Below are 23,347 nucleotides of genomic sequence, written 5' to 3'. Positions count from 1 at the left end.
CAAGTTTACACCCCCACCAACAATGTAGTAAGGTTCCCATTTGGCCACATCCCCTCCAGCATCTCTTGTTACTAGATTTCTTGATTATAGCCATTCTAACTGGGGTGAGGTGGAATCTCAATGTTGTTTTGATTTGCATTTCTTTAGGCTAGATAAGTCTACTGGCCATTCTTATTTCCTCTTCAGAGAAGTTCTTTAAGTCTTTAGCCCACTTGTTAATCCAGCAATTGTTTCCTTGAGAATTTGTTGTTGGGGGATTTAATTTTTTGAGTTCTAAGTATATTTTAGATATGTGATCCTTGTCCATTGTATGGCTAATGAAGATCTTCTCACAAACCTTTCTATCATCATGCTAGTTATGTCCTTTGCCATGCAATCCCATTTGTCCAACCTTTCTTTAATTTGTTGTGTTTCTGGATCTTTATTTAAAAAAATGGCCTGTGCCAAGGAGCCCTAGAGCTTCTTGTATCCCTCCCTGTAATGTTTTCAGGATGTCAGCTTTTACTTCAAGGTTTTTGATCTATTTGTAGGTGATAATGCTGTGGGATGATATAAAAGGATCTAGGTTTAGTTTTCTACAGGCGTTTAACCAATTTTTCCAGCACCATTTACTGAAGAGGATGTCTTTCCAGCTTCCTTATGAAGATTAGATGGCTATAGGTCTGTGGGTTAATGTCTGAGTCTTCAGTTCTCACAGTCTTGGTCCTCACAGCTGTTCTTGTGCCAGTACCAAGCTGTTTTGATTACTACGACTTTGTAGTAGAGTTTGAAATTTGGTACTGATATTCCTACAGCACTGTTCTTTCTGCTAAGGATTGTTTTTGCTATTTGGGATCTTTAATTGTTCCATATGAATTTTTGGATTGCTTCTTCTATTTCCTTGAACAATGAGGTTGGGATATTGATAGGTATCACATTAAATTTGTAGATAGCCTTTGGCAGAATAGCCATTTTTGCAATGTTGATCCTTCCAATCCAGAAGCAAGGGAGGTTTTTCAACTTCCTTAGTTCTGCATTAATTTCCTTTTTCAGGCTTTTAAAGTTTTCATCATAGAGGTCCTTCACTTCTTTAGTTAAGTTATCTCATAGGTATTTTATTTTCTCTGAGGTTATTACAAAATGAGTTGCTTTCCTGATTTCAGCTGCACTCTTCTCTTTATTGGCATACAGGAAAGCCATTGATTTTTGAGGGTTAATTTTATATCCTGCTGCTTTGCTAAAGTTTCATATTAGCTCGAATAACTTGGTAGTGCAGTCCATGGGGTTCTTTAAATACAAGATCATGTCATCTGCAAAGAGGGAGAGTTTTAATTCATCTTTCCCTATTTGGATCCCCTTTATGCTTGCATCTTGTCTTACTGCTATAGCTAGGCATTCTAATACTAGATTGGACAGAAGCGGAGAGAGTGGACTTCTTTGTCTCATTCCTGAATTCAAAGGAAATAGCTTTAAATTTTCAGTATTAAGTATAATGCTGGCTGTAAGTTTGTCATACACAGCCTTTATTACATTGAAGAATTCCTAGTTTTTCCAGAGCCGTCATCATAAAGGGGTGTTGGATCTTGTAAAATGCTTTTTCAGCACCTATTGAGATATTCATGTGGTTTATTCTTGCTCTTACTGATGTGATGTGTTACATTAATTGACTTGCATATATTGAACTAGCTTTGCATCCCTGATATGAATATTGATGTGATGTGTTACATTAATTGACTTGCATGTATTGAACTAGCTTTGCATCCCTGATATGAATCCTGTTTGATCGTGGTATATTAGTTTTTGGATGAGTTGTTGAAGTCAATTGGCCAAAATTTTGTTCAGAAGATTTGCATCAAAATGGGTCTATAGTTCTCTTTCTTCGATGAGTCCCTGCCTGCTTTGGGGATGAAGATTATTATGGCTTCATAGAAAGAGTTTAGTTGTGAAGTTTTGCTTTCAATTTCATTGATGAGTTGGAGGAATATTGGTGTGAATTCTGCTGTGAAGGCCTTGTAGAATTCAGCTGTAAATCTGTCTGGTCTTGGGCTTTTCTTGGATGGGAGGTCTTGTATTGCTATTTCTATTTTGATGCTTTATATGGGTCTATTAAGTTGGTTTAAATCACCTTGGTTTAGTTTAGTCATGTCAGTGTTTGGTAGAAATTGATCCATTTCCTCCAGATTCTCAAATTTATTAGCATAAAGGATTGAGAAATATTTCCTTATAATGTTCTGAATCTTGGTTGCTTCTGTGGTGAAGTTTCCATACTCATCTCTGAATTTGTTTATTTGGGTGGGTTCTCTACTTTTTCTTACAAGATTTGCTAGGGGGTCTGTCAATTTTGTTAATTTTTTCCAAAAAACCTGCTTTTTTGTTTATTTTTTTCTATTTTTTTGGACTGTAATTCATTTAATTCTGACTTAATTTTAATTACTTGCTTCTGTCTACCAGATTGGAGTTTAGTTTGTTGCTTTTTTTCAAAGAGCTTCAGGTGCTTCATTAGACTGTTGGTTTCAGATTTCCCCAATTTGTTGATGTAGGAACTCAGAGGTATAAACTGCCTCTGAGTACTCCCTTTGCTGTGTCTCAGAAGAGATGGTAATTTGTGTGTTCATTTTTGTTAAATACTATGAATATTTGAATTTCCTTCTTTAAGCTCTTCCATGACCCACTGGTGTTTCAACAGTGTGTTGTTCAGCCTTTATGTGTTACAGGGTTTTCTTTGGTGGCTTTTAGTGTTGAATTCTAATTTTATTCCCTTGTGTTCTGAGAGAATGAAGTGCATAATTTCAATGTTTCTGAATTTGGACTAGTTTGTTTTGTGACCTAAAATGTGGTCTATTTTGGAGAATGTTCCATGTGCTGCTGAGAAGAATATGTATTCTGATTCTGCTGGGTGAAATATTAGGTAGATGTCTGTTAAGTCTCATTGATCAATGAAGTTGTTTAGATCTGGGGTTTCTCTGTTAATTTTTTTTCCGATTTGATCTATCCTGGGGTAATGGTGGTATGTTAAAGTGCCCAACAACTAATATCTTTGGATCTATCTGAGATTTTAGGGAAATAGTAAGTTTTGAATAAATTTAGAGTTGTAATATCCTCCTGAAGAAGAGATCCTTTAATTAGTATGTAATAACCTTCTTTATCTCTTCTCACTCTTTTTAATTTGAAGTCTATTTATCTGATATTAGAATTGCAACTCCTGCCTGTTTATGGGAGCTATTTGGTAGATTTTATTCCAGCTTTTCATTTTCAAAATATGTTTGTTCTTGTGAGCAAGGTTTGTCTCTTGAAGGAAAGAGATAGAAGGATCTTGCTTTTTGACCCAACTAAACAATCTGTCACTTAATTGGAGAGTTGAGTCCATTAATATTGAGTTAAGACTGAGAAGTGTCTGGTAGTTCCTGCCATGTTATCCACCTTCTTAGGGGCTGTGCCAACTGGATTCTTCCTATGCATTCTCTGTTTGGGGGCTCTTTCTTGGCCTTTATTGTGCTCCTGTTGGTCTTCTGTGTGTAGACATCTTTAAGTATCTTTTGTAGGGCTGGTTTGGTGAAGATATATTTTTTCAATTATTCTTTGCTACGGGAGGTTTTTACTTGTCCTGTTATGAAGGAAAGTTTTGCTGGGTGCAACATTCTTGGTTGACAGTTGTTTGCCTTTAAGGTGTGGCATACATAATTTCAGGCTCTTCTTGCTTTCATTGTCTCTGCTGAGAAAGTGAACTTATTCTGATGGGTTTCCCTTTATAGATGATGGATCTTTTCTCCCTAACTTCTTTAAGGATCCTTTTCTTGGTCTCAGTTTGACATTGGGATGTCCTGTTCTGTTCTGGTCTTTTTCAGGTTCTAAAGGTTTCTTGTATCTGGATGGGCCTATCTTTTTTCATGTTTGGGAAATTTTCTGCTAGGATCCTGTTAAATAAATTTCCTATACCTTTGGCTTCTGTTTCTAGGCTCTCCTTTACATCCATTAGCCTTAAATTAGGCCTTTTGATAGTTTCTTCTTAATATTGAATAGATCTATCATATTTCTTGGATTTGTCTTAAATACTTATATGTTCTTTCTTTATAATGTGTAGGCGTTATAATGTCTAGAGATTTGATCTTCATGGTCTAACCTACTATTAAGATTTACTATTTTGTTTTTTATTTCCTTTCATTCTAATTGGTCAGATTTGATGGCTTCAGATGCTTTGTATGCATATCTTTATCTCCTTAATTTGGTTTTCAGTGTTCATTCTCAAATATTTTAGTTGATTGGTTATAGTTTCACTGGAATCTCTTTCCTTCTGTTGGGCTTCATTCAGTATGGTTATAGTTTCACTGGAATCTCTTTCCTTCTGTTGGGCTTCATTCAGTATTCCTTTTCTGGCCTCCATAGATTCCTCCAGTTTTTTGTTGTGGAACCCATGAATGCCTCTTAATATTTGTTTATTCTTATCCCACTCACACAATTCCTGTATTAATCTTTGATTAGCCTCCTCATGCTCATGAAATTCCTGTATTAATCTTTGGTTAACCTCATCATGCATATGCATTTCCCTATCACACTCACACAGTGTCCTTTTCAGGCTTTCAATCTTTTCATTCAGCATGTTTACTAGTAATGTTTGTATAGCATTTTTTGAACTCTCCTCTGGATTATTCATTAACTGCTGTGTTGCCTGGTTATCATGAGTGGGAGTTGAGATACCTGGACTTGCCATTTTTCTTTTATTTCTCCAGGTTGTTCTATGCATTTGAGTATGAAAGCAAAACCAATTCTGTGATAGAACACCATTTTAAGGCAAGCATCAACCAGAGCCCTGCAATTGCACAGATTGCTTCATACAATCAAAATGAGTACAGATACAATCTAGCTCAACAGATACAATCTAGTTCAACAACAAACAACTAGGGATGAATGGACTAAGAAAATCAAAGGAGTCAGCAGACCAGAATTTAATATGTTGAAGGAGAATTGGGTGGACAAAATAAGATTAGAGGAATGTGGGGAGGAAAAGGTAGAGAGGGAATATAACCAAGACCTAAAGTCAGAGAGAGGAAAAGGGTAAAAGGAAAGGAGAAAGAGAAAAAGAAATAGGGAAAATGAAAAATAAGAAATTTAAAAATGAAACGCTTAAAATTATATAAGTATAAATATAAATATATAAGTATAAATATAAAATAGTAATAAATAATACTGCAATCAAAGGAGTTAAGGCTAAAAGTTTGTGAATTGAATAGTTGATATCTGAATTAAGTATGCACACAATGAAGTATAAGGTCTAATAATCGAAGACGGGTATATATCTGGGGATGAACAAAATAGCAAATAAGTAAAGCAAAGAAAACAAAAAGGACCAAAAAGTAAGAGTAAAAAGAGAATTAAAGAAAAACTAAAATTAAAATGATGGAAAAAATAGAAAACAAAAATATTTAAAAATTCATGTAGAAAAGAGTTCCTTGATTTTTTTTGGCACGGGGGAGGGGTGGTCTTCTGTCTCCCTTAAGTACATAACCAGTCTGTGGTTTGCTTGTGGTGTTTAATTTTCCTGTGGATTGATTGGTTTCTTAAATCAGTTTGTTTGAGGAGGCAGAACAAAGCTCTGCGTTACCAGGGACTTTACGACCCCCTCCCAGGCTAGTTCGGTGGGAATGTGATCTGCTTTAAGTATGACAAAAGAGGGAGATGGCTGTTTCTTCTAATCTAGAGTTGCTGTGATGGGGTCAGGTTGTGGGTAGGGTTCAGGCCTTTCGGCAATTAGTAGCTTTTCCTTGAGGGGCTAACTCCTGAGATACTCACAAAGCCCAGCCTGGAGCCATTCTCAAGATTTATGTTTACTGAGTTTCCATTAGTTTTTTTCTTACTCTCCTGAAGCTGGATCTGCTGCCTGTGCTGCAGAGGGGTAGGGCAGCCTCTGGCTCTGTTTGCCCAGTGAAGAAAATCACTCCTTCATGGGCAGAGCTTTCTCTGCCTAGAAAGGGCAACTTCCCCCAGGGTAGAGCTGAGCCTCACACTTCAGGTTCCTTTGACATATTGTCCTCTTCCAAGGCTCCTATTGTCCTCTTCCAAGGCCTGAGTTAGGGGCTAGTTGCTCTGGCCTGGTCTTTGTAAGTATTAAAGATGAAATTCTTCTCTGGTGATGGGGAAGGGACTACCTTCCCACTGCTGCTCTGTGAAAAGTTGTAAGGATGTTTTGTGTGGTATTCATGCCTTAACGGTTTCCAGGCAGTCCAAGTTCAGTCTGTGACTGTTTGTAGTCAGCAGTATGAAGATTTCTGCTTATTGTCAGTTCTTGCTGGCAGTGAGTAGAATCTGCTCACACACCACCTCTGGCGCCGTTGTCTCCGGCAATCTCTGTTGATATGGCTGCTGCTGCAGTAGCTGCCGCTGCCACCTCCATGAACACTGGCGAGTGCTCAGATCTGTCTCCTTAACCAAGTTTCCTGAATTTTTCCTCTCTCACCAAACTCTCTGTACTATGATGCACACTATGGTGTGACTCTCTAGCCTTGGACTTTTCACAAATATTGAAACTGGTTTCTATGTGAGAGCTTGTTTTGCCCCCAGCTTCTCCCCCACCACCTTCCTCCGAACCTTTACTCCCTCTTTTGATGAAAGGTCCATTATTTTAAAGTTATCTTTACAACTATGTATTTTGAGGACATGTCAAAAAGTTCATCTTGGCAAGATAAATTCAAGCAAATTACTGGAAGTATCATTTGAATAATATAAAAGATTATTCTATAGAAAATGACTTTTTATTTTGCTACCAAGCAAACTTACATTGGTAACAGAAAGTTAAATGGCGATGGGTGATACACTACTGATAAATGAGTAGGAGACAATGATAAATGAATTTCATTCTAAACCCTGTCAATGAAATAAATCACTAATGCCATAAAATTTCATTAATATGTTAACATTCCACTCAACCAGAATACCTATTACTTGTCTTTGATAGGGAGATCTGTTCATTTTGGACATATTTATCTTGAGCTTTGTGGAAATGGAAAACGATTATTAATTGTGGTCAGTCTACTTGAAAAACCTCTTTGGAAGATATACCCAATAGAGAACTAGCCTTTCCCATGTGACTACAGAGCCAGTGATTGGTGAGGTGATGAACCCATAATTTCTTTGCAAAAGGGGTACAGTTCCTATAAAATGAGAACCACAAAGGAGAGTTCCTATTTCATGGTAGTATATCTTTTCTGTCTGTGCTAGCTTCAAAACACATTCCTTCAAGACCTCAGCCTGCTGAGGAGTCAGATTACAGACATAAGACACAAGTGCCTGGCTTCCTATCATGATTTTTAAAAAAAATTATTATTAATTTAAAACTCTGGGCATTTGACTTACTGTAATAATTTTCCCTCTTCAATAGTACACTTTAATATATTTTTGTAGGAATTGGAATATTTTTATAACTATTACCTGGTATATCTTGAACTAAATCCCCTCATATAAAATATAATACTCTTAAAATTTAATAATTCTACTGGGTGTAGTGACTCAACCTTGTAAATAACTACTTGGGATTATATAAGTAAATATTTCTTTATGACCATCATTTATATAGTATTTCTTACATATTTTCCTTTATATGTGATGGAAACTCTGATACACATTATTCTTATTGGTTTGATCAATTATCATTTAGTAAAATTAAGATATAATAGAACAGATTTTCATAATCACATCTTAACTATTCTCAGTGAACTTTATACCTTTGTATAGATTCAAATCAAAACCTGAAATATGTTTACTCAGTCTCAAAAACTGCCTTAAGTTATGTCTCTGATAAAAGTAAATATTCTCAAGTACATTCCAATAATAATTTCTGAGAAAGTAATGTATGTGAGACATGACTTTAACTAATTGTCTCCCTTTGGTAATGGCACCCAGGTATCAGGACGAATTAAACTCTTGTCATGACTACATTTGGAAAGAGATGATTTAGGTTAGTGCTATGACTAGTAACAGAATAGCTCTTTTATAAAAAAATTTTATATCCAATTTCTCTGATGCTGAATAGCAGTAATTTGAAAGGAGAGATATGAATAGTAGAAAATAAAATTAATAAAAACTGATAATATGCTGGGTGGGAGAAGCTAGTCATTTAAAAATATATGCTTGCTAAAGTTAGAGTTTCCATTATAATTCAGAAGCTCTTTTTTTCTAGTTGTTATTATTGTGTCAGAGTCTCTTCCATAATAAATATTCAAGTTGCGGTTTATTTTTTGTTGTTGTTGTTTTTTACAACTATTTATAGAGGGACCTATTTTGGCTTTTTTCTACTACAAGTAATTGTGAAAATTGATTTTTTAATTGTACCTTTGGTTTAACACAGGGATTTTATTTTTTAAGATAACACTTATTGAATTAGTAGTATATACATAAAGACACCCGAATAATTTCTTTAATAAGTGACAAATTATGAGGATCTTACATGGAGGTCCTGCGTCCAAGCGTCTATGCTTACTAAAAACTGTTAAGCAAGCAATGCTATTAAAACATTCAGCATTGGTTTCGTCACAAAGGTTAATGGTTAAATTTTTTTGAGCTTTCATTCAGTTATTATGTTATAAAATCTAGAGCTAGAAAAATAAACACTTATTTGTAGTCATAAAAACTGCCAGATTCTGCTATGGTGCTATGGTGCTATTCTGTTATTCTGCTATGGTGTCTAATGGAGTATATAATTAACTAAAATAACAATCACAGATTTGTATTAGTAGCACAATATTTACTAGGTGGATGCTGAGAAACGTTCAGCACCTCATGCTGTTAAACAGAATATCAATACTAAATATCTTTTTTTGGGCACTTTTAACCTCTGTTATGGAAAAGAAGTAATAATGCAAAGCTATGGAAAATTTTCTTTCTAACAAAATAGTATTATGCCTTCTATTTAAAAGGTGCACCTTTTACTTTCAGTGTGTCCATTTTCATCCCATAGAATTTCAACTTGAAAATATATTTATTAGACGATATCTATAGGATATTCTCCCTGTTTGAATATTAGATGTGAATGGAAGGTGTATTTTGTTTTGTTTTGTTTTATTCACAGGATTATTTTGGTGATACTGAAATTTGCTTTCAGGGAAGCCTACTAGCTAGACAAGCATTCTATTAATGAGCCACACTGTCAACCCTTTTCCCCCTGATTATCTGGAGGTATTCACCTTTCCTGGGCCAGTAGTTTGACCATGATCTTCCTATTTATACTTTGTGCCATATCTGCAATGACAGATATGTACCACTGTGTCCAGCTTTTGTTGAGATGAAGTCTTGCTCAAGTTTTGTCTTGCAAGCCGGAAACACAAGGCCCCTGACCTCAATCCAATACAGAGCAAGAGCATGAATATTTCAATATCTTTTCGAGATCCTGATAGCAATTTTTTTGCATAGTATAAAGAAAAATAGAAACTGAATCATGTGGTAGTTCCATGTTAATATTTTTGAGTAATCTATACATTGTTTCCTGTAATATTTCTAGAATAAGCACAACATTTTGTATTTTTATCAACAGTGTCGGAGGGGGGGTGGAGAGTGTCCCATTTTTCCCAATTCTTACTAACATTGATCTTGTTTGCTTTTGTTTGTTTAAATAATATCCATTCAGAAAGGTACAGACTATCTCATGGATTTAATATTCATTTTTCTGATTATTAGTGACATTAAACACTTTTTTTCTTTATATCTGTTGGCTATATATGCTTTAACTTCCTCTTTACAGAAATATCTATTTAAATTCTGAGCATAATATTTTGTTGTTGTTGCTGTTATTGTTGCTTATGTGTGACACTTGGTGTAAAATCCTCAATTTTAGACACTTAACCATACTAAGTAAGTACTGTACCACTGAGATAGGTCTTAATCCCTTTGCACATATAAACTTAATTTATCAGTACTTTGGCTAGTTACTTGTGGAATTTTTCATAGATTTTGGAACTTCTTAGTTGAAAAATTATTCACAAATATTTTCCTTTCTTCATGTTTCCCTTTCAAATGATTGTTTCCTTCTCTATGTAGAAACCTTTTATTTTCCATACAAAAAATAAGTTTGACTTATTTACTTTTGTTTTCATTTGCTGTAACATATTTCTAAATTAAGATGTACGATGCCTGTCCTCATTTCCTCCTTATGTCCTCACTGAATGTTCCTTTGCTATGCATAGTCTTTTGTTGTTCCATTTGAATGAGTTATTTGAATAAGAATTGGTTTCAGAAGATATAGAGATTGTAAAGACTCTGTAGATGTTTCATTGTGATATGTTGATATAAACATATAACATGCTTTAATCAAATTCACCTCTTAAGCCTACTGGAAATATGCTTAAGAACAACTAGAAAAATTCTATTTTGTGTCTGGAAGTAATAAGAGACAATGATTGACATTATCTAAAATTTTAGTTCTCTGGAACTCCTTTACATGTCACCCCATAAGCCTGCTCAGATTTTAAGTCTCCAAGCGTAACTCTTCATCACTGCCAGGATGATTTTATTTATTTATTTATTTACTTACTTACTTACTTACTTACATTTCTGGGTTCTTCCTTTTTCTTATCCATCTCATTCTGGCTTCTCTTCTAAGATAATTCAATAGTTCTTCTTATCGTTGTACTTTGAGATACTAGCTTTATTTGTACTTCATGTCTAACCTGAGCATCTTACTTGCCTTTTGTTCTTTCTGGCCTTTTCTATTCAATCAATTGTTAAGTTCTGCAAGATTTATCTCTACTATAATTTTAGCTTCTACCTTATCTTTTTCATTTTTCAGGGCTATTCAGTGCCTCAGATTTATGTAGTGTCTTATTATATTATCTTTTTCCTCTCCTGGCTTTATTCCTTCAATCCAACCAACATTTTATTGACCAATCAATCTTTCTAAAGTGTTCTTGATATCCTACCTTGTACTTGATTGATTGTCCTTGATTTCACACTCAATAACTTCTAAACTCTTTATCAGGTAATTAGAAATTTTCTACTTTTTCATCTAATGTATTGGAATTCAGAAAGACAAAAATAATGTTTTTTTCTATCTCCTATAGACTTTTATACAAATTCTGTATTTGATAACAGTTTTAATAAGATGCCTTAATTCTTCTGTTTTATAATTTCTTAATAAAAACATGGGATCAATCTATTATAGGACTGTACATGCATGTATTAAATGCAAACATTAGCCTACACTTAGAAATGAATAATGGGAATAAAAACAGGTACTATCAGGTACTATGAGGAATGGAATATCAGGTAAAAAGGACTGAGGAGGATAAATATAGTCAAAATACTTTGTACTCAAAATTCTGTTCCATTCCTGAAAATGGAACAGTGAATCTTTTTGAGATTGATTTCTGAAGAATTATCACAACAATTAACAACCAAATCAGAAGATCACCATGAAATAGATGGAATACTTGAAAAACTTTTATTCAAATACTCTGGAAACTCTAAATAAAAGTCAGTATAATTTTTGATATACTTATCTTTCCAAAATTGATCCAAAAGTACATAAAACCTTTAAATAGATATATAGCAAGCCATGAGATAGAATCCCAACAAAGAAAAGTCCACAACATAATGGATTCATTGCTGAACTATCAGACCCTTAATGACCTGAGAAGAGTACACCTTAATCTTTTCTATGAAGTAGAAAAGGAAGGAACATTACCAAACTATTTTTAAAAAATCAGTATTCATACTCAGTAAAAAAAGACACAACAAAAAAAAGTGATCTATGGACCATTTATCTGATGAATATAGACACAAAAATTCAAAAAATTCTTGGAAACTAAATTTAAAAATGAGTCAAAAGTTTGATTAATTTGGCTGTACTTCAAGTGTATAAAGTTGGCTCAATATATGCAAATGAGTTAAAGGAATGCAACATATAGAGTAAATGGAATGCAACAGAGTAAATCAGACAAGAATCATGTGTTCATCTCAATTGATGCAGAAGATAACTTTCACCATATTTAACATACTTTTAAGACAAAAGTTCTGAAGAAAGTAAGTATAGAAGGAATACACTTCAAATAATAAATCCTACGTATGAGGAATCTGTTGCTAACGATGTTTAAAAGGAGGAAAACCTAAAATAATTTCCTTTAAATACAGAAATTAGAGAAAAATGTTCAATCTACACACTCCCAATTGAAATAATGCTAGAATTAATGTCCAGTGCAACAAGGCTGGAGATCCAAATAAAAGAGATCCAAATAGGGAAGCAAAAAGTCACATGTTCCTATTTGCAGTTTATATGATATATGATCTTATATTTAAAGAACTTTCATGATTCTACACCCAAATTCTTTTTTTTTTTTTTTTGCTTATGTGGTGCTGAGGAATCGAACCCAGGGCCTCAGGCATGCAAGGCAAACACTCTACCACTGAGCCACCTTCCCAGCCCCTCTACCCCCAAATTCTTAGTTCTGATATGCACTTCTAGCAAAATACATACCTTCAATTTCCTTCTTTAGGGTTTTATAGTTTTCTTGGCAAAGGTCTTCCAACTTCATGGTTGTTGATCTGTGGGTTTTTGTTGTTGTGTGTTTCTTTTTGGAGCTTATTGTAATGAAAATGTCCCCTAGTTTTCCTTTTCATTCTTTTAATTTTTAGTATACAGAAAAGATACTTATTTCTGTGTACTAAAAACCTTATCATCATTGGTGGAAAAATCAGAATGCATACTATGCAATGGGATACTGAATCATCACCTTGTGATCAAAGAATATGAACAGATGATTCAAAAGATTCTCATAGAAAAAAAATGGATATAATTGGGTGGAAAATTAAAATGGAATATGATACATTCTGAAAATGTTGTAATGTGCATTTGAATCTATTAACCTATAACTGAAAGTGGAGATAAGAAAGTATGTGATATGAAGGAAAGCTGCAAGTTTTGCCTGGTTTTTTTTTAGAAAAAAATAAGAAAAATTTCAAATAACATGAAAATCTAATTGTATGAATGACTCCAGGCAGATTGGAATACATCTATAATCTCAGGTATAAGAAACATAGAAGCAAGGGGATTGTGAGTTTGAGCTAATGTTCAGGAAAATTTATGACGACCTTGTTTCAGAAACAAAATACTACTATAAAGGACAGACAAATGAACTATTAACAAATAAATATACTCCAGTTAATTTAGTGGAGATAGTTTTATATTACAACACACCAATGCATGTTCATGACTAGACAGAGGCACAGAAGGTAGAACGTGGGCAAAGAACATGTCTACCATATCAGAGAATGATTAGTCAAGTTCATGCTAGAAAGCATTGATATGCTCTGAGAATATACTGTGCTTTTGATGAAGTTTGTAAATAATGTATTTTTACCCTGACACTTTAAAACTTAGTTATTTTGCAATTTGTTAGTCCGTTTTTAATGATACTGATAACTAAAGAAACTATATCTTTGCCATTATTTTTAATTTTGTGAAACACATTACCCATAAATTATGAAATACTGGTAGTCAGGAATTTTATGTTCATCTCTGACATGTGTATGTTTTCCTTACTCACATATGATCAGCTTGAGCCAACTTCAGGCATTAAAATGTTTTTGAGTTGAGTTGCATTTATTGGGAGGGTCAATTAACAAGGATTAAGCTAAATTTAAGGATATCATGCTGTTAGATCTCAAACTCAAGGAGATTCTAAGGAGAACTATTTATTACCTTATATCCAATGAATTTATTTATTACCTCATGTCCTCAGAATTTCTTAGAATAAAGTGCTCAATGATGAATAAGTTCCTGATATTAAACTCTATCTCTAGATCTTGACCTGGCAATTTATTACTCAACTATAATTTTCCTTCAAGCAGGAATTCTCCCACTAACTTATTTATGTATTCAAGAATATAGGTATGAAATAAACTAATATACAGTTAAAAGAATAATATAACTTCAACATAGTCTTAATATTTTGACAATATTTTTAGAAAACAAGCAGACTATGGATTTGATTTGTACTCTAAGGGCAGAGCAAAATACCATTTGTGTTTTTTTCTACAGTGTCAGTGTTCCACATGGAAAATCTGGCACTATAAATATACACAGATTGTCAATAAACTTCAGCTTCTCTTTTTTGGCCTTAATTTTATGAACAAACATTTTAACATAAAAATTTCTCTATGTGGTTAGTTTTAAAATAATTTATAAGTTTCAGGATGTAAATCAGGGGTAGAACACATGCTAACCATGTGGAAGACCCTGGGGTACATTAAAAAGCAAACATAAAAAAAATTTATGGAGAGGATTGTGTGTGAGAGACATGAAGTCATAACACAATTCCATTAAACAAGCATTACAATAGGCACAGTGGCTCACGTCAGTAATTCTATTTAGAAGACTGGGATTCAAATAAAGTCTAGGAGACACATTCTTCCCCTCCCTTCTTCCCCCGCCATCCATGAAGACTGATAAAGTTGGTTGTGATAGCACATATCTCTCATCACTACTACTGTTGGATTTAAATAAGAGAATTCTGATCAGACCAGCACAGGCAAAAAAGCCAGAGTCTATTTCAAAGATAACTAAACATAAAGGGATGGAGTCATGGTTCAAATGGTAGAGCACATGCATAAGAATCTGAAATCAAACCCTGAAATCAAACCCTGGCACCCCTAGAAATATTTAAATAGATGAGATTTAGGTGTTATATTTATATAATTGTTACTATTTCAGTTCAATGTTAGTAAACAACTGACAAAACATAACTGTCATTTACTATAGTATAATATATAGTGGGGATTTTCTTTAGATTTTTAAAATTTTTCTTTAAGCCTTATTACTTATAATCTAGATAGATTCAGAAACTTTAAATCTTTTTAAAATTTCATCAATTTGAGGAATCCATTCCTAGATAAATTTCAGCACTATCATCTATCATTTACAGATAGATTTAAAGTAGTTGCTCATCCAATTAATAACAATAATATCTTCACCAATATTTATCTATTGATCTCTAAGGAAAGCAGGTATTAACGTCACTGGTCAACTATCATACAATTTTCCTTTAGACAATCTCCAAATGGCAAATTTGTTTTCGTGGGTTTTTTTGAGAGGCCACTGTTATTTAAACTTCATAATATCTATGATAATATCTAATACCAAGAGTGATTTATAGCCTTTGAATTTGAAGATTGATTTATAATCACATTTCAAGAAAGTTATTTGTACATAAAATAAAATTCATATTGGTTATTATTTTAAAGTTATTTCATTTTATAGAGAACTCTTCTGTATTTTCTTTTTTGTCTATTTCTGGCTAAATTTCCCTGTAGGATAGTATGGGTATAAAACAAACATAAGGAATTGAAGAATGAAGGTGTATTGGAATATTTGGACCTTTCTGTGTAATCTGATAATAATTAGACACTTAATGAATTAGGGTTGTATGATACATTTGTTGTCACTAAAAATATAACAGTATCGTAGCATCCAGAACTTCTGACCATTAGTATTCAGCATGTTCTCTTTGTAAAGCTTGTTGATTTGTGGTTATAATTAAAGGATTATTGCGAAAGTTTCTTCCCTTGATAGCTTTTTCTCTAAGGAGAAAGCCAGGTGAATTAATCTTTTTTAGTCTGAAGTATTACTGAAACTTGGACTTTTTGTTTTGCTTTGCTGGTGCTTAGACAAAAGAATATTTTATATTGCAATATAGACCATCACTTTAAAAGAACTGACTGATTAAATGCTTAGGGATTATGGTAATTATCACACAGATATTCTCTTTATAGAAAATGTCAGGTGTCATAGATGGACCAGAAAAAGTAGAAAGAGAAAATGCACGTCAACTGTATGAAGCTAAAATGAAATGACTAATTTTCATATTTCAAATTTTGATCCTAAAGCTTTATTAGTCAACAAATTTTAATGAAGTCATTAAATTTGTCAACATAGAAGATTGTTTGCAAATAGGGATATTTTAATATTTTTCTGACTTCTTTATAATTTTTTTCTTATCATATTACTATTCCTAATATTCTATTACTATGTAGAGTAGAAGTATAAAATAGATACATTTGCCTTGTGACATATTTGGGAGGAAAGATTTACTTTTTTCCTCTATTACAATATTAACTACGCATTTTGTTAAAATTTTTATATGAATGTAGAAATTTGATAAATGCTTATTTTCTATATCTAGGAAAGTATTCATATGATTTTAATTGTTCATTCTATTAATGTGTTTTGTTTCATACATACCACTGACCTTCATATGTAAAAATGTATTTGTATCCCTGGGACAAATTCCATTGGTCACAGCGCATAATGCTTTCATTTTTCTTGAATTGTGAGTCCACATATAAGTATTTCAATGGGAATTTGACATCTCTGTTATGATTTATTAGCTTGTTGTTTTATTTTCTGTAATGTCTTTTAGTTTTAGTCTTGGGTAATGTTTGCCTTGTAAATTGAGTTTGAAAATATTCCTTCTACCTTCATCTTGTGGAGAAATGTAAAAATAATTAATAATGATATTTTTTTGGATATTTGATGTTACTTGATACACTGGATAAGAATATCCATAATATACAAGGAATTCAAACAATTCAATAGCAAAAAGAAATCTCTAAACCTAGTTAAATAAAGTTAAGAGGAACTAAATGGACATTACTTTTCCAAACAGGAAACATAATTATTAGTCAAATAAGCATATTAAAAATTTCTCAATATTGCTGGGTGATGGTGACTCATGCCTATAAACCAAAGTGCTCAGGATTCTGGTTCCAGTCATTCCAGGTAGGAAAGTCCATGACACTCTTATCTCCAAAAAAGCCAGAAGGGGAGCTATAGCTCATAGTAGAGTGCTAGCCCTGAGGAAAAATGATTGGGACAGTACCCAGGATGAATACCCCCACACATAAAAATTCTCAATGCAATTTATTATTAGGAAAGTGAAATCAAAAGTAAAATAAGATCTATTACTTGCCAATTTCAATTGTTATTTTCAAAATGACAACAGATAAAAAGTGTTGTCAAGGATGTAAAGCAAAGTGAATCCATATCCACTGTTAGTAGGAATGTAATTTCCATATGATCCACCTCAGTATATACACCCAGTAGCCAATGTATAGAAACATCCTATTTTCCATTGATGGATACATGGATATAGAGAAAATGTTTACATACATATGTATGCTTGTATGAGTGCATGCCAGTTTAAAAAAGTTCTAGCAACATGCTAGAACTTAAAAGGATGCAAACATTAAATAAATGTATATAGATATAGATATAGGTATGGAGAGATTGGTTGTATATATTTAAGATTATAAATGTATATATATATATATATATATGTATGAAAGGATTATTTCCTGAGCTGTGATAAATTTCAATTAATTGGATCTGCTAGGTAGAGCCCAACTAACAATCAGCTCATCAATTGGATGTGATTATAACAAGTTTCTAATTTTTATTAAAAATTAACTACATTCTGGTTTATTAGTAAAACAAAATTTAAAACTTTTTTAAGATGTTAGATTCCTGTAGCTTCTGTCTTAATAGTACGTACTCAGGACCAGAGATCTGTGGGCTTATGGTTTAAGGCAAACCTGAGAAAAAATGCTTGCAAGACCCAATATCAACAAGTAAAAGTCAAACATGGTAGCACATTCCTGTCAACTAAATTATGTAGGAAACATAAATAGGAGACTGTGGTCCATGCTATCTGAGACAAAAACTGATTATTTAAAAAAAACAACAAAGCAAAAAGAGTTGAAAGTATGGCTCATGCAGTAGAGTACCTGCTCAGAAAGCACAAATCCCTGAGTTCAAACTTAGGCCTTACCAAAAGAAAATGAAGTTTGGAATTTGTAAATATTATATGCAACTATTATATACTTCCAAAGGATTAACCCGATATTCAGCATTAATATAGGATACTCCTGAAATATGGTAGTAGTATGAAATTATTTAATACTTATAACACAAATAACATACAGATTTGGAGAATTTGGAGCAACAAAAGAGTAATATAACTGAGAAAACTGTTGTATAATTGCAAATAATAAGACACACCTTCCCAATATATAAAGTAACAAGGGAGCGACTTGGTACAAAGAATTTAGAAGTAGCATGGAAATCTCAAGGAATTCAAGTATATCTCAAGAAACACAAATTTCTTTTAGAAGCAGACAAGTCTAAATCTGTGTATCTCTACTTAGTATAAATGACTTTCCATGTTGTACAGAGCCACAAAAGTTTTAGATTTATTGCTGGTATATTGTCTTTTGGAACTCTGGGACACAGTGCTGATAAACAACATTAAGTATACTAAATTCAATCCTACTTTCTTTAAATAATTGCTATCAGGTTAAAAATGTGATTTTTACATTCATCAGCAAAAAAATCAAGAATCTAATACATTTCCATATATAGAAAATAACTTTCATCAGTAAAGAGATCTTGAAGTAAAGGTGGGAAGCAACATTTAAGTAGTAGTGGATGGCTGCACCAAAGCTTTTTAAAGAAAAACTTAAAATAAAGCTGTAACACTCTTAGAAATATGACTCAAATGAATAATAGTCAACTGACCAATGCAGTTTACAGAATATCAAGGAAATATCCAATTACAACCTGAACCAATAATTTCATGTATCTACAATACACTTTTGATGTCTGAATGTATAGTACACTTCTCTTTTGAAGCTAACCTTTTGACCAGTATTTTTTAGTGTTACTGATTACAATATAGAAAATCCACTACACCAGACAAGATCTATGTGTTATTTGAAAATAGTAAAGTCCATCCATCATTATAATGACTCAAGAGGCAATAGTATTTGAAATACACAAACTTTGCTGTATTTGAATGGTTCTTTTGCATAAACTTCTTTCCCTTTCTTTAACCAATCTGTGTAACAATTCATCTTTACAATGCTTTTTCAAGCAAGCTACAGTTGTGTATTTCTGTGTACTACCATATCAAAATTATTACAAAAAACACTTGATAATTGTGCTGTATCTGTAATACGGCCTTGTTTGTGGATATTTTGGTAAATTCCCTGAAGTAGGATTGCTGGGTCATAGGTGAGCTCTATGTTTAGTCCTTTGAGGAATCTCCATTCTGTTTTTCAAAATGGTCAAACAAGTTTACACTCCCACCAACAGTGTAGTAACATTCCCTTTTGGCCACATCCCCTCTAGCATCTGTTGTTATTAGATTTCTTTTTTTTTGTCGGTCGTGGGGCTTGAACTCTGGGCCTGGGCGCTATCCCTGTGCTCTTCAGCTCAAGGCGAGCACTCCACCGCTTGAGCCACAGCGCCACTTCCGGTTTTCTGTGGTTTATTGGAGATAAGATTCTCACGGATGTTTCTGCCCAGGCTGGCTTTGAACCGTGATCCTCAGATCTCAGCCTCCTCAGTAGCTAGTATTACAAGCCTGAACCACCGGCGCCAGGCTTTAGATTTCTTAATTATAGCAATTTCAGCTGCGGTGAGGTAGAATCTCAATGTTGTTTTGATTTGCATTTCTGTTATGGCCAGAGATGTTGAGCATTTCTTCCTGTGTGGATTGACCATTCTTATTTCCTCTTCAGAGAAGATGAATGAATGAATCTTTGCTTCCATCAGAAAGAATGACACAGCCCCATTTGTAAGGAAATGGAAAGAGTTGTAAAAAATCATATTAAGTGAAGTGAATCAGACCTAAAGAAATATAGATCCCATGGTTTTCGTCATTTGTAATAATTTGTATATGTCTAGGATAATCCTAGCAGATGTGCAGAATAACTCAATAGCTATGTACATATAACCACATAAGAAGTGAAGTGAACTCCAAGACATGGATGCAGGAGATATTTCTTTGTTGTTGTTATTTTTAATTTACCATGTGATTTTTTTTCTTTTGTGTTTGTTTTATCCCCTGTTGTCACTGTATTTGATTTTGGTACCCTGGGTATTGTATATGGAGTTTATCTGAATTAGGGAAGGTAACAAAATGGCGAGACAAAGCACAAATGGGAACTAATGTAACAGTGATACTCGCAAGACAATATGTTGTAAATGACCTGTACAACTTGTGTGAGTATGAGGGGGAGGATGTTGAGGAAGGAAAGTGGAAGAAAAATATGGGCGAGGGTAACAAGTGTGACAAGAAATGTACTCACTACCTTACTTACTTAACTGTAATCCTTCTGTACATCCCCTTGACAATAGATTTTGATTTTTAGAAAGCACTTCGGTGCTTAAATATCTTAGTTTCTTGACACAATCACCCCACAGCCATTGGTTCTAGAAAGAAAATAAGGTTCACTCTTAATTTATGATACTAAGAAAGAAAATCAAAATAGCATATGGAAAGAAAGTGTCAGATCAGATATGAAGTTGAAGGATTTGTTTACTTTTCACTATTGTACTGATGTTTGCAAGCATTCTTTTATTTTTGTATTAGCATTAATTCATTAATTCAGTATGACTTCATATATAAATAGATTTGCAACTTCAGTTCCTTCATGTTTGTTTACATGCTTTTATTATTCTGATTATTGCCTCCATTTATATTTTAGAAGGTTTAGTAGACAAGATATGTTAATCATGATAGCATTTTGTACAGTATTATAACTAGAGCAATGAAAGTACTATTCTATTCTATACTATCCATTCCCCATTCCCTCTGCTCCAATATGGTAGATTCCTATATGTCCTAATGACACATGGATCTATGTAGTATTTTTGACTCTAGTCAGATAGGATACTTTATATGAAATATGTATATTTTTGTTGAAGTTCAGAATTAGGATTTATTTTGAACTCAAGGATCACTTAGTATGAATATTTCCTTTGTTGACTAAAGCCATATCTGGGAACAGTAGGTAATTCTTTCTAAAATTATATTAGTCTCCCGTAGGCCATTTAGAGGCAAATTACATATAATAAATATAGCTCAATTGTTTTAATTAAATAAAGCTATCACTTTTAATCATGTAAAAAACTTTTGGGAATAGAAATTTTGAAATGGAATAATTATATAGTTATATGACTACGCATGATTAATTAGTAAATTGTTTCAAGTTAATATACAGATATTTGTTTTTCATTCACTTTGAGCTCATACTATGTCTTAAGCTTTGTGTATATCATTGAGAATAATTCTTCGCTCCATGGCTTTCAGTCTAGTAGAAAGCATATGTTAAAAGCAGACAGTGTGGTTTGTCTAATTTCAAATTCTGTAAATCCTATTACATAAATATATATATACAGTATATATATAATATATAATCATAGATAATGTACATATGATATTGTGGAGCCGCTAAACTATTATTTATAGATTTTAAAGCAAAATATTTCCTTATAACCATTTTACTTTGGCATGTTGACTATGGATACTATCTATTTCTACGTATTTTTGAATGGGTGTTTTGTATCCTTTGGCAATACACCTCAAGGGACTTATTGTGCTTGCTAATTGAGGCATTTCTGCTTAATACATGGACAACTGTGGTCAGCATTTAAAAATATTCTTAAATTATTTTATCTTAAATACAAGTGAGTTTAAAAAATAATTTGGGTAGCTTTACAGCTTTGCTATAAACTCATACAAAATAGATTTTATAATTAAAGTGCTGACACATTGAGTACTATAAAAGCAAGAACAGCCTTGCTATAAAAATGCTTATGATTGCTTTGGCTTCCTTTGCAAAGCTTGCGCTCCCAAACTGCTACTGTAGGAGCAGTTGTGCTTGCTGATAATAGTGTGTATTATGTATGATTCCTATCTGCTCATCAAATGCTATTTTTATGTTGTGTATTGCTGAATTTTTTTTTCTCTTCTACTCAAAGCGGTATCAACATTATATTTCCATTTTGGGAAGATCACTTACAATGAGCAATCAGAATTAAGCTAAACTTCAAGATGTCTAAGTTTTCAATAAAGGAATAAATTAGATTTGACAGCAATCTACTCTGTTACGTGCTGTCACACCCTATCAAGCCAATGATATTTTATAACATTAATAACCCACTGAGAATTTGGATGGAAAACATACCAATACATTTTTAGGAAGCTGAAGATCTGTTTGAAATAAAGCACGTAGTTGAAGTTTGTTCTACTGAAAGTGTTGCAAGGTTGTGTAACCTTATGGGATAATAAAGAAAACAAGGTCTAAGAGTTCAAGAACTCATGTGGCTCAATTATGTAGAAAGCAGGAAAAGGAAAGCTGAAGGATGGGACTATACTGAACTGACAACATGTAGTCTAGTTTCTTAAAAGTCAATTAGTTTTTACCTCTAAAATTTAACAGTAAGCTGGCTGCCGGTGGCTCATGCCTGTACTCCTAGCTATTTAGGAGGCTGAGATCTGAGGATGGAGGTTCAAAGCCAGCCCGGGCAGGAAAGTCCATGAGACTCTTATCTCCAATAAACTGCTCAGAAAACTGAAAGTAGTGCTGTGGCTCAAGTGGTAGAGCTCTTGCCTTGAGCTGAAGAGCTCAGGGACAGTGCCCAGGCCCAGAGTTCAGGCCTCAGGATCGACAAAAAAAAAAAGACAAAATTTCAAGTTAGTCACGTTTTGAACTCAGAGCCTTATTATTAAGCAAACTTTTTGATATTGAGCCATGCCTCCAACCTGAACTTAATACAGTTAATATTTATTATTTTACAGTTCATTTTTCTTTATTTTCACCAGATTATATTGTTGTCATTAGCACTATTTTGCATACCAAATATAGTGGTATGTTTGTATGTAGGTAGGTATGGTATGTATGTATGTATATATATATATATATATATATATATGTGTGTGTGTGTATATCTACATATATTATCTATATGAAGAACATACTAAACAAAAAGGAGAAAGGAAAATAGCTGTATCAGTTGGAATTAAAATGGAGGCAAACTGATAAGCAAGTATAAAATAGAGGTCTCCATTTTTATATGAAAATTTGTTGCTTTTCACAAAAACCTCTCAAGAGGCCATTGGAACACACCTCTCACCTGTCAGAAACTTGTTCTATGCTTGTAAAGCTTATATATAAAGAATTATTCATACTAAAGGATGTGAATTTCAGGAGAGAAAGAAGCTAAAAATTAATAAAGGGTTTAAATTCCTAGTTTGCTACGAGGTCCAAACTACAAGGAACTTTTTGATAGTGATTCAGAATATTGAACTTAAATTCATGAGAATTTCATGTGATCTGTTGCTCATCTTGCACTTGCATGGAATGGTTGCTATGGGCGACCCAGAAATGAAACCAATCATGGCACTGTAATTTAAAACTAAAACAGCTGGCAAAAATCTTTCCTCCCAGAGCATGTTGTCGTAGAAGTAAATGAAAAGGTCGGAAGACTTTTCATTTGCTTCTGTGATAACATGAACTACTTGAACTAAGAAACATATTAATGTTCCTCTGA

This window comes from Dipodomys spectabilis, unplaced genomic scaffold (genome assembly GCF_019054845.1).
Source record: "Dipodomys spectabilis isolate Male_0828 unplaced genomic scaffold, ASM1905484v1 ptg000197l, whole genome shotgun sequence".
In the NCBI taxonomy this organism is placed as follows: domain Eukaryota; kingdom Metazoa; phylum Chordata; class Mammalia; order Rodentia; family Heteromyidae; genus Dipodomys; species Dipodomys spectabilis.
Note: the sequence above shows the minus strand (reverse complement) of the source record.